Here is a 12500-nt window from a genome sequence, read left to right on the forward strand (position 1 = left end):
TCTTATTCTTTCTCTCCTCCTGTTCTTCTCTCCTCTGTTCTTTCTCCTCTGTTCTTTCTCTCCTCTGTTCTTTCTCTCCTCTGTTCTTTCTCTCTTGTTCTTTCTCTCCTCCGTTCTTTCTCTCCTCTGTTCTTTCTCTCCTCCTGTTCTTTCTCTCCTCTTGTTCTTTCTCCTCCTGTTCTTTCTTCCTCTTGTCTTTCTCTCCTTTGTTCTTTCTCTCCTCCTGTTCTTCTCTCCTCTTGTTCTTTTCTCCTCCTGTTCTTTCTCTCCTCTTGTTCTTTCTCCTCTTGTTCTTCTCTCCTCCTGTTCTTTCTCTCTCTTGTTCTTTCTCTCCTCCTGTTCTTTCTCTCCTGTTCTTTCTCTCCTCTTGTTCTTTCTCTCCTCCTTGTTCTTTCTCTCCTCCTGTTCTTTCTCTCTCTGTTCTTTCTCTCCTCTTGTTCTTTCTCTCCTCTTGTTCTTTCTCTCCTCCTGTTCTTTCTCTCCTCTGTTCTTTCTCTCCTCCTGTTCTTTCTCTCCTCTTGTTCTTTCTCTCCTCCTGTTCTTTCTCTCCTCTTGTCCTTCTCTCCTGTCTTTCTCTCCTCCTGTTCTTTCTTCCTCTTGTTCTTCTCTCCCTGTTCTTTCTCTCCTCTTGTTCTTTCTCTCCTCCTGTTCTTTCTCTCCTCTTGTTCTTTCTCTCCTCCTGTTCTCTCTCCTCCTGTTCTTCTCTCTCTTGTTCTTTCTCTCCTCCTTGTTCTTTCTCTCCTCCTGTTCTTTCTCTCCTCTTGTTCTTCTCTCCTCCTGTTCTTTCTCTCCTCCTGTTCTTTCTCTCCTCTGTTCTTTCTCTCCTCCTGTTCTTTCTCTCCTCTGTTCTTTCTCTCCTCCTGTTCTTTCTTCCTCTTGTTCTTTCTCTCCTCTTGTTCTTTCTCTCCTTCCTGTTCTTTCTCTCCTCCTGTCTTTCTCTCCTCCTGTTCTTTCTCTCCTCTTGTTCTTTCTTCCTCCTGTTCTTTCTCTCCTTTGTTCTTTCTCTCCTCTTGTTCTTTCTTCCTCCTGTTCTTTCTCTCCTCTTGTTCTTTCTCTCCTCTGTTCTTTTCTCTCTTGTTCTTTCTCTCCTCCTGTTCTTCTTCCCTCCTGTTCTTTCTCTCCTCCTGTTCTTTCTCTCCTCCTGTCCTTTCTCTCTTCCTGTTCTTTCTCTCCTCTTGTTCTTTCTCTCCTCTTGTTCTTTCTCTCCTCCTGTTCTTTCTCTCCTCTTGTTCTTTCTCTCCTCCTGTTCTTTCTCTCCTCCTGTTCTTTTCTCCTCTTGTTCTTTCTCTCCTCCTGTTCTTTCTCTCCTCTGTTCTTTCTCTCCTCTTGTTCTTTCTCTCCTCCTGTTCTTTCTCTCCTCTTGTTCTTTCTTTCTTTCTCTCCTCTTGTTCTTTCTCTCCTCCTTGTTCTTTCTCTCCTCTGTTCTTTCTCTCCTCCTGTTCTTTCTCTCCTCCTGTTCTTTCTCTCCTCCTTGTTCTTTCTCTCCTCTGTTCTTTCTCTCCTCTGTTCTTTCTCTCCTCCTGTTTCTTCTCTCCTCTTGTTCTTTCTCTCCTCCTGTGTCTTTCTCTCCTCTTGTTCTTTCTCTCCTCCTGTTCTTTCTCTCTCTGTTCTTTCTCTCCTCCTGTTCTTTCTCTCCTCTTGTTCTTTCTCTCCTCTTGTTCTTTCTCTCCCTCCTGTTCTTTCTCTCCTCCTTGTTCTTTCTCTCCTCTCTGTTCTTTCTCTCCTCCTGTTCTTTCTCTCCTCTTGTTCTTTCTCTCCTCCTGTTCTTTCTCTCCTCCTGTTCTTTCTCTCCTCCTGTTCTTTCTCTCCTCTTGTTCTTTCTCTCCTCCTGTTCTTTCTCTCCTCCTGTTCTTTCTCTCCTCCTTGTTCTTTCCTCTTCTCTCCTCTGTTCTTTCTCTCCTCTTGTTCTTTCTCTCCTCCTGTTCTTTCTCTCCTCCTGTTCTTTCTCTCCTCCTGTTCTTTCTCTCCTCTTGTTCTTTCTCTCCTCCTGTTCTTTCTCTCCTCCTGTTCTTTCTCTCCTCTTGTTCTTTCTCTCCTCTTGTTCTTTCTCTCCTCTTGTTCTTTCTCTCCTCCTGTTCTTTCTCTCCTCCATGTTCTTTCTCTCCTCTTGTTCTTTCTCTCCTCCTGTTCTTTCTCTCCTCTTGTTCTTTCTCTCCTCCTGTTCTTTTCTCTCCTCCTGTTCTCTCCTCCTGTTCTTTCTCTCCTCCTGTTCTTTCTCTCCTCTTGTTCTTTCTCTCCTCTTGTTCTTTCTCTCCTCCTGTTCTTTCTCTCCTCTTGTTCTTTCTTCCTCTGTTCTTTCTCTCTCTGTTCTTTCTCTCCTCCTGTTCTTTCTCTCCTCTTGTTCTTTCTCTCCTCCTGTTCTTTCTCTCCTCTTGTTCTTTCTCTCCTCCTGTTCTTTCTCTCCTCCTGTTCTTTCTCTCCTCTGTTCTTTCTCTCCTCTTGTTCTTTCTCTCCTCCTGTTCTTTCCTCTCCTCTTGTTCTTTCTCTCCTCTTGTTTCTTTCTCCCTCCTGTTCTTTCTCTCCTCTTGTTCTTTCTCTCCTCCTGTTCTTTCTCTCCTCTGTTCTTTCTCTCCTCCTGTTCTTTTCTCTCCTCTTGTTCTTTCTCTCCTCCTGTTCTTTCTCTCCTCCTGTTCTTTCTCTCCTCTGTTCTTTCTCTCCTCTTGTTCTTTCTCTCCTCCTTGTTCTTTCTCTCCTCTTGTTCTTTCTCTCCTCCTGTTCTTCTCTCCTCCTGTTCTTTCTCTCCTCTGTTCTTTCTCTCCTCCTGTTCTTTCTCTCCTCTTGTTCTTTCTCTCCTCCTGTTCTTTCTCTCCTCCTGTTCTTTCTCTCCTCTTGTTCTGTCTCTCCTCTTGTTCTTTCTCTCCTCCTGTTCTTTCTCTCCTCCTTGTTCTTTCTCTCCTCTGTTCTTTCTCTCCTCTTTTCTTTCTCTCCTCTTGTTCTTTCTCTCCTCTGTTCTTTCTCTCCTCTTGTTCTTTCTCTCCTCCTGTTCTTTCTCTCCTCTTGTTCTTTCTCTCCTCCTGTTCTTTCTCTCCTCCTGTCTTTCTCTCCTCTTGTCTTTCATCTCTCCTGATTCTTTCTCTCCTCCTGTTCTTTCTCTCCTCCTGTTCTTTCTCTCCTCTTGTTTCTTTCTCTCCTCCTGTTCTTTCTCTCCTCTTGTTCTTTCTCTCCTCCTTTCTTTCTCTCCTCCTGTTCTTTCTCTCCTCCTGTTCTTTCTCTCCTCTGTTCTTTCTCTCCTCCTGTTCTTTCTCTCCTCCTGTTCTTTCTCTCCTCCTGTTCTTTCTCTCCTCCTGTCCTTTCTCTCTTCCTGTTCTTTCTCTCCTCTTGTTCTTTCTCTCCTCCTGTTCTTTCTCTCCTCTTGTTCTTTCTCTCCTCTTGTTCTTTCTCTCCTCCTGTTCTTTCTCTCCTCCTGTTCTTTCTCTCCTCCTGTTCTTTCTCTCCTCCTGTTCTTTCTCTCCTCTTGTTCTTTCTCTCCTCTTGTTCTTTCTCTCCTCCTGTTCTTTCTCTCCTCTTGTTCTTTCTCTCCTCCTGTTCTTTCTCTCCTCTTGTTCTTTCTCTCCTCTTGTTCTTTCTCTCCTCCTGTTCTTTCTCTCCTCTTGTTCTTTCTCTCCTCTTGTTCTTTCTCTCCTCCTGTTCTTTCTCTCCTCTTGTTCTTTCTCTCCTCTTGTTCTTTCTCTCCTCTTGTTCTTTCTCTCCTCCTGTTCTTTCTCTCCTCCTGTTCTTTCTCTCCTCTTGTTCTTTCTCTCCTCTTGTTCTTTCTCTCCTCCTGTTCTTTCTCTCCTCCTGTTCTTTCTCTCCTCTTGTTCTTTCTCTCCTCCTGTTCTTTCTCTCCTCTTGTTCTTTCTCTCCTCCTGTTCTTTCTCTCCTCCTGTTCTTTCTCTCCTCCTGTTCTTTCTCTCCTCTTGTTCTTTCTCTCCTCTTGTTCTTTCTCTCCTCCTGTTCTTTCTCTCCTCTTGTTCTTTCTCTCCTCCTGTTCTTTCTCTCCTCTTGTTCTTTCTCTCCTCTTGTTCTTTCTCTCCTCCTGTTCTTTCTCTCCTCTTGTTCTTTCTCTCCTCTTGTTCTTTCTCTCCTCCTGTTCTTTCTCTCCTCCTGTTCTTTCTCTCCTCCTGTTCTTTCTCTCCTCCTGTTCTTTCTCTCCTCTTGTTCTTTCTCTCCTCCTGTTCTTTCTCTCCTCTTGTTCTGTCTCTCCTCTTGTTCTTTCTCTCCTCCTGTTCTTTCTCTCCTCCTGTTCTTTCTCTCCTCCTGTTCTTTCTCTCCTCCTGTTCTTTCTTTCCTCCCTCTCCCTCCAATGATTTTATTTCTACCTTATTAATTCAAAGTACTCCTTCTGTTCATGTTTCATCCATCCTTGCATGTTTTCCTTCTGGTTCTCCTCTTCTCTTTTGTTCCTCTACATTCAGCCCTCCTCTCCCTGTCTCACTCTTCCCTCCATCCCTCCCTCTGCTCTGCTGTGTGATATATATATATATATATATATATATATATACCAGTCTATAACTAATCCTTTACAGATGGATAAGAGCCCATTTCACACTGCCAGAGGTCTTCCACATCACAAGTGTGTGTGTGTGTGTCTGTGTGTGTGAGAGAGAGTGTGTGTATGTGTGACAGACTAAGAGAATGTGTATCTGTGTGTGTGTGCATTTGTACGGATATCTTTGTGAGGACATTTTGGCCGGACCTCACTTTCTGACCTTTAATGGACTGTTTGAGGGTTAAAACCTGGTTTTAGGGTTAGAATTAGTTATTAGGTTTACTTTAGGGTTAGGCATTTAGTTGTGATGGTTAATGTTAGGGTACAAGGCTAGGTAATGCATTATGCCAATGAGGACACAAATACAGGACTCTGTGTTGTCGGGGGCGGGCGAGAGGCAGCAGAAGATAGTTCAACCCTGAGAGGACGATGAAGATCAGCGTCTCCTCCAGGTCGACACTAAGCCACAGACCCAGAGGAGCAGATTCCAGATGTTGGTCTGTGGGTGTTAAGCTCCACAGTGAAAGTAAAAACATTCACACTAAATCTTCCCCGACACTCAAATAAATCCTGCTCATAAAACACACACACACAGGGATGACCATGCTGCTCTGATTTAAAGGAATCTCATATAACCAGTGACACTGAGCAGCAGTGGAGTTTGAGGAGTAAACACAGGAAGTCTGATGGATTGAGTGGCTGGACTCCAGGTGTCAAAGAAAACCTCCAGGAGCTCAAACACAGCCAGTCTGACTGATGCTGTGTTTTCTACTTTCATCTGATTTTACTCTAGAAATCAACTCACAACATAACTCCTGGTTTGACAGATGCTTTTCATATTGAGACAGTTTTGTGGGGGTGTGAGAGACGAGTCTCCAGCACGAGGAACAAACTGCTCACATCCACAGTGCATCTGGTCAAAGTTGTGATTAAAGTGTAACTTCACCTTTGGGCTGAAGTGTGTCTCCCTGGAGGTTTAAAAGATGCCTTCAGAACGCAGCAGTAGGAGGCGGGGCTAGGACATGCATACCCCCCCCACACCATTTGTCCTACTGAAGCTAAGTTATCTAGGTGGTCTCTATATGAGCGATGACTTGAAGTGTCGTATGGACTATATGAAGTTTCCTGACATCCAGACCAAGGTCGTCCTGAGATTTTCAAACAGACGGGGACGATGTGGTGGTTTAGACGTTTAGAGACGGAGATCAGAGACGGATTTGAAAATGAGCGCAGCTTTCCAGATTCACCCTGACGAGCTGGTGGTGTGGCCACGCCTTCCGATGCTTGCACCCAGTCCAACGATGTCTTTTAATTAATTAAAGTCATTTAAGTCAATTACTTGAGTATTGTCTGAAATATTGTTGTTACGGTCCTGATGAGACATTATTCTAAGGAAATATAATAAATCTATTATCATTTCTATTATTATTATATAGAGAAATACATAGAAATATAAATGGAATAAAGAATAATATATACAGGGAAATGGATGCACATAAGCTATTGAATTTCAGAGACAGAAATGAAGATTGCCCAGTGAAGAGACTTAAACCTGAGTTAAAGTTGAGTGTGTAATAGATGTGTGGTTCAGGGGATGTTCTTATAAATAAATATGTACGGAGGTTCATAACTAAAGACATTCTTCTTCTATTCTTCTTCTATATGATTGAGGCTTTTTTTTCTCTTAGACTTTATTTATTTCGGTGGATGAAAGAATTGTCCCTCACATTTAATTTTAGAAGAATAAAATCCTTATTTCTTTCTCAACAATTACAAAGTAAAAACATATTCAGGATATTTAGATTTTTGGAAATCTATTAAAAGCCTGTTTCATAGTCGTATACGTCGTAATCAATTCACTCTGCAGATATAAGACAAACAGATCAGACTATGAGTTTTACAATGACTTTCATTGTTACAAACAAAGCTCAGGGGTGGAAACAGCAGGTTAATGATTGTTACTCTATCTGGTTTTTCTTGCAGTAGATTTTATACAAAAAATCACATTTCTTCCTTCTGTTTGGTGCATAATCAAAACAAATGTAAAATATTCTCAGGTTTCTGGAAGAGCTGTTCCAACTGACAAAGTAAAATAGTGGTAAATTCCTGAGCATGCTCTTTGCTGTAAAGGGATTTTGAGCATTTTGATCTTCACACCATCTAAGAGCTGCAATAATTCGTCTAAATGTCAGTTTTGTCATAAAACTGTCGACTGTGAAGAGGCGTGAACGTTCACCACAGCAGGACTTTCAGCGAGTCAGTAATTGTAGCCTGCAGTCCTCAGGTTTTACTCCTAATGTCCTTAATGCATCACAGCTATTCTCTGAAGCTTCCACAACAACACTGTCTGAACAGAGGGGAGAGCAGCGAGCAGGAGAGAAACACAGCTCAGGATAAAGAGAAACCCAGACAAGGATTTATCGCAGTAAAAATCTGTAAAATGCCGCCAGCGTTCTGGCTCAGGTTTCTCATTGTCTGCTTTCTATGGAAATGACTTTGATAGCAGCAGACTGTTAATTAGATCCTGCTCTCTGTTCCATTGTTTCTCCTCTGTCAACCTTTTCTCATCAGCATGTATTTCCTCCGCCCTCAAACAGAGAGAGAGAGAAGTACGAGCAGAGGTCAGTGGTGAGAAATACCATATTCAATTCAATTTTATTTGTATAGCCCCAAATCATAATATACATTATCTCAAGGCTCTTTACATAGAAGGTCAAGACCTAAAACATGTATAGAGAAACCAACAGTTCCCACATTGAGCAGCTCTGACGACTGAGAGAGAAAAAGCTCCTTGTTGGTTTCAGAGATAATCTGGTTTCTGGACAGTGGAGATGCATCGTCCATCTTTATGTTCAGTCTTCAGCTAAGACTTCACCAACAGATGGGACGAGTCCCACTTTACCTTCTGTGTATATGTTATGGTGCAGTCAGCATGAAACATGATTAAATGGTTAAATAACATTAACAAGAGCCCAGATGAGCAGTGATGAGACTCAGAGTGAAGGGAGATGTGAGTCAGGAGAGATGCTGATGAAATACACAGACAGAGAATGAGAGACTTTCTCACTTCTCCTCCCATCTCCCTCTCTTTTCTGTTGTTTTCTGTCATTCTGCAGCTCTGACTCAGTAATGAACAAACCAGCCAGTTCCTCACTGACCCTCACGGCCGTCAGCAGGCAGAGAGGGAGACTCGTGTGTTGGCCTGTCTGTGTTCTGACACTTCAAATGTATTCTGATGGTTGAGTGACTGTGAACAAGGGGAATGTTTCTCCTTCATTCCCACTCCTCATTCTGAACTAACTAATGTGGAACTAGCTGTGGAGCTCAGCTGTTTCAGACGTGAACTCCGGAGGATGTCCACAGAATTTAGACTTTCTCTGGAGTTTATCTCTCACACATGAACAACACAGCAGGAAGCTGGATGCTCAGAGAGATGAGGGAGGAGCAGCAGACAGGAAGTGACGTATTAACTGTGCTGCAGAGATCACGTGATCATGTTTACATCACTTCAACACCACGAACTGTCTTTACGTCTTCATCCTCGACGTGTGTGGCTCCTCATCCTGAGATATTAGTTTTCTTTTATTTCAACACGTGTCACATGTTAGAAATGTCCCGATCTCAGCTCAGTCCTTCTGCTGACGTGACCAGGGGCTTGCTGGAGGGTCTCGGACTTCACTGCAGGTCTGAAAGCAGTAATCTCTGGCGAGAAGTCTGTAAAGCTACTTTTCCACTGGTCGAAAAACTCACATCTGTATTTAGTCTGAAATACGATTGGATACGATCATTCCCTCCGGGTCACATGACTCCTCAGTCACCTTTTATCCTCTAATCATGGCCACAGTTCATGTGGTGAATCCGATGAATAGTTCTCATGTCTCAGTGTGTGTGTCGACGCCTCTGTCAATATTAGGCCAAAGGTTTAATCTCCTTTTAATTATGAATCTCACAGAGCAAAGAGTCTGAACACGTCCGTCTGTCTGTCCCTGTGTGCCACACTCACCTGTGTGTGTGTGTGTGTGCGTGCATGTGTGTTAACTATGTGGTGAAGGTCATCGCTCTTATACATTAAATATTAAACACATTAGTCTTGTGTAAAGAACATCCTACACACACACACACACACACACACACACACACACACACAGGTTCTTTTATCTTTATGGGAACACTTACCATATATGCTGCTTAATGGTAAAACTCTGTATTTATAAAGATCTGTTCTAGTGTTGATGACTCAAAGTGCAGAACAGAACAGTTTGACGCACGCCTGTTCCTCACGTGCACTCTCCTCACCGTGCTGTGTTAGCATTAGCCTGTTCCTCACGTGCACTCTCCTCACCGTGCTGTGTTAGCATTAGCCTGTTCCTCACGTGCACTCTCCTCACCATGCTGTGTGTTAGCATTAGCCTGTTCCTCACGTGCACTCTCCTCACCGTGCTGTGTTAGCATTAGCCTGTTCCTCACGTGCACTCTCCTCACCGTGCTGTGTTAGCATTAGCCTGTTCCTCACGTGCACTCTCCTCACCGTGCTGTGTTAGCATTAGCCTGTTCCTCACGTGCACTCTCCTCACCGTGCTGTGTTAGCATTAGCCTGTTCCTCACGTGCACTCTCCTCACCGTGCTGTGTTAGCATTAGCCTGTTCCTCACGTGCACTCTCCTCACCGTGCTGTGTTAGCATTAGCCTGTTCCTCACGTGCACTCTCCTCACCGTGCTGTGTTAGCATTAGCCTGTTCCTCACGTGCACTCTCCTCACCGTGCTGTGTTAGCATTAGCCTGTTCCTCACGTGCACTCTCCTCACCGTGCTGTGTTAGCATTAGCCTGTTCCTCACGTGCACTCTCCTCACCGTGCTGTGTTAGCATTAGCCTGTTCCTCACGTGCACTCTCCTCACCATGCTGTGTGTTAGCATTAGCCTGTTCCTCACGTGCACTCTCCTCACCATGCTGTGTGTTAGCATTAGCCTGTTCCTCACGTGCACTCTCCTCACCGTGCTGTGTTAGCATTAGCCTGTTCCTCACGTGCACTCTCCTCACCGTGCTGTGTTAGCATTAGCCTGTTCCTCACGTGCACTCTCCTCACCATGCTGTGTGTTAGCATTAGCCTGTTCCTCACGTGCACTCTCCTCACCGTGCTGTGTTAGCATTAGCCTGTTCCTCACGTGCACTCTCCTCACCGTGCTGTGTGTTAGCATTAGCCTGTTCCTCACGTGCACTCTCCTCACCATGCTGTGTGTTAGCATTAGCCTGTTCCTCACGTGCACTCTCCTCACCGTGCTGTGTTAGCATTAGCCTGTTCCTCACGTGCACTCTCCTCACAGTGCTGTGTTAGCATAAGCCTGTTCCTCACGTGCACTCTCCTCACCATGCTGTGTGTTAGCATTAGCCTGTTCCTCACGTGCACTCTCCTCACCGTGCTGTGTTAGCATTAGCCTGTTCCTCACGTGCACTCTCCTCACCGTGCTGTGTTAGCATTAGCCTGTTCCTCACGTGCACTCTCCTCACCATGCTGGTGTTAGCATTAGCCTGTTCCTCACGTGCACTCTCCTCACCATGCTGTGTGTTAGCATTAGCCTGTTCCTCACGTGCACTCTCCTCACCGTGCTGTGTTAGCATTAGCCTGTTCCTCACGTGCACTCTCCTCACCGTGCTGTGTGTTAGCATTAGCCTGTTCCTCACGTGCACTCTCCTCACCGTGCTGTGTTAGCATTAGCCTGTTCCTCACGTGCACTCTCCTCACCTGTGCTGTGTGTTAGCATTAGCCTGTTCCTCACGTGCACTCTCCTCACCGTGCTGTGTGTTAGCATTAGCCTGTTCCTCACGTGCACTCTCCTCACCGTGCTGTGTGTTAGCATTAGCCTGTTCCTCACGTGCACTCTCCTCACCGTGCTGTGTGTTAGCATTAGCCTGTTCCTCACGTGCACTCTCCCCTATGTGCTGTGTGTTAGCATTAGCCTGTTCCTCACATGCACTCTCCTTACTGTGCTGTGTGTTAGCATTAGCCTGTTCCTCACGTGCACTCTCCTCACCGTGCTGTGTGTTAGCATTAGCCTGTTCCTCACGTGCACTCTCCCCTATGTGCTGTGTGTTAGCATTAGCCTGTTCCTCACATGCACTCTCCTTACTGTGCTGTGTGTTAGCATTAGCCTGTTCCTCACGTGCACTCTCCTCACCGTGCTGTGTTAGCATTAGCCTGTTCCTCACGTGCACTCTCCTCACCATGCTGTGTGTTAGCATTAGCCTGTTCCTCACGTGCACTCTCCTCACCATGCTGTGTGTTAGCATTAGCCTGTTCCTCACGTGCACTCTCCTCACCGTGCTGTGTTAGCATTAGCCTGTTCCTCACGTGCACTCTCCTCACCGTGCTGTGTTAGCATTAGCCTGTTCCTCACGTGCACTCTCCTCACCATGCTGTGTGTTAGCATTAGCCTGTTCCTCACGTGCACTCTCCTCACCGTGCTGTGTTAGCATTAGCCTGTTCCTCACGTGCACTCTCCTCACCGTGCTGTGTGTTAGCATTAGCCTGTTCCTCACGTGCACTCTCCTCACCATGCTGTGTGTTAGCATTAGCCTGTTCCTCACGTGCACTCTCCTCACCGTGCTGTGTTAGCATTAGCCTGTTCCTCACGTGCACTCTCCTCACCGTGCTGTGTTAGCATTAGCCTGTTCCTCACGTGCACTCTCCTCACCATGCTGTGTGTTAGCATTAGCCTGTTCCTCACGTGCACTCTCCTCACCGTGCTGTGTTAGCATTAGCCTGTTCCTCACGTGCACTCTCCTCACCGTGCTGTGTTAGCATTAGCCTGTTCCTCACGTGCACTCTCCTCACCATGCTGTGTGTTAGCATTAGCCTGTTCCTCACGTGCACTCTCCTCACCATGCTGTGTGTTAGCATTAGCCTGTTCCTCACGTGCACTCTCCTCACCGTGCTGTGTTAGCATTAGCCTGTTCCTCACGTGCACTCTCCTCACCGTGCTGTGTGTTAGCATTAGCCTGTTCCTCACGTGCACTCTCCTCACCGTGCTGTGTTAGCATTAGCCTGTTCCTCACGTGCACTCTCCTCACTGTGCTGTGTGTTAGCATTAGCCTGTTCCTCACGTGCACTCTCCTCACCGTGCTGTGTGTTAGCATTAGCCTGTTCCTCACGTGCACTCTCCTCACTGTGCTGTGTGTTAGCATTAGCCTGTTCCTCACGTGCACTCTCCTCACCGTGCTGTGTGTTAGCATTAGCCTGTTCCTCACGTGCACTCTCCCCTATGTGCTGTGTGTTAGCATTAGCCTGTTCCTCACATGCACTCTCCTTACTGTGCTGTGTGTTAGCATTAGCCTGTTCCTCACGTGCACTCTCCTCACCGTGCTGTGTGTTAGCATTAGCCTGTTCCTCACGTGCACTCTCCCCTATGTGCTGTGTGTTAGCATTAGCCTGTTCCTCACATGCACTCTCCTTACTGTGCTGTGTGTTAGCATTAGCCTGTTCCTCACGTGCACTCTCCTCACCGTGCTGTGTTAGCATTAGCCTGTTCCTCACGTGCACTCTCCTCACCGTGCTGTGTTAGCATTAGCCTGTTCCTCACGTGCACTCTCCTCACCGTGCTGTGTTAGCATTAGCCTGTTCCTCACGTGCACTCTCCTCACCGTGCTGTGTTAGCATTAGCATACATGTGTCTTTGCGTAACCTCCTCTTGAGACGAGCTCTTTGATCTCCCTCCGTCTCAGATGTCTTTGTTGACTGTTCGTTTGGTCTCATTAGCTCTGAAGCTGAGAATTCAATCATACTCGTGTGCACTACATTTATCCTCTCTCCTCCTCCTCCTCTTCTCTTCTCTCCTCCTCCTCCTCCTCCTCCCCTCTTCTTTTTCTGAAAAGAAAGATGCACACTAACTTCTCTTTGATCAGTCAGTCCTACCTTGTAGGTTTCAAAGAATTTGGCTGAGAGAGAAAATGGAATCAAATGAGAGAGATAATCTCTCTCCATGATTTATATCTGAATTTATTTCCCCTTAAATAATAATCATCCATGTTCTTTTATCT

At 45.7% G+C, this 12500-nt stretch overlaps 1 long non-coding RNA gene across 1 annotated transcript in view; it reads left to right on the plus strand.

Moving 5' to 3' along the window:
- Positions 1–4565, plus strand: part of LOC117764878 — a 14268-nt gene extending 9703 nt beyond the window's left edge. Inside the window, exon 3 of the long non-coding RNA XR_004614467.1 lies at positions 4554–4565. This is a non-coding gene — a long non-coding RNA (uncharacterized LOC117764878). The remainder of the gene's footprint in view (positions 1–4553) is intronic.
- Positions 4566–12500: the final 7935 nt, after the last annotated feature.

Source organism: Hippoglossus hippoglossus, chromosome 7, assembly GCF_009819705.1.
Source record: "Hippoglossus hippoglossus isolate fHipHip1 chromosome 7, fHipHip1.pri, whole genome shotgun sequence".
In the NCBI taxonomy this organism is placed as follows: domain Eukaryota; kingdom Metazoa; phylum Chordata; class Actinopteri; order Pleuronectiformes; family Pleuronectidae; genus Hippoglossus; species Hippoglossus hippoglossus.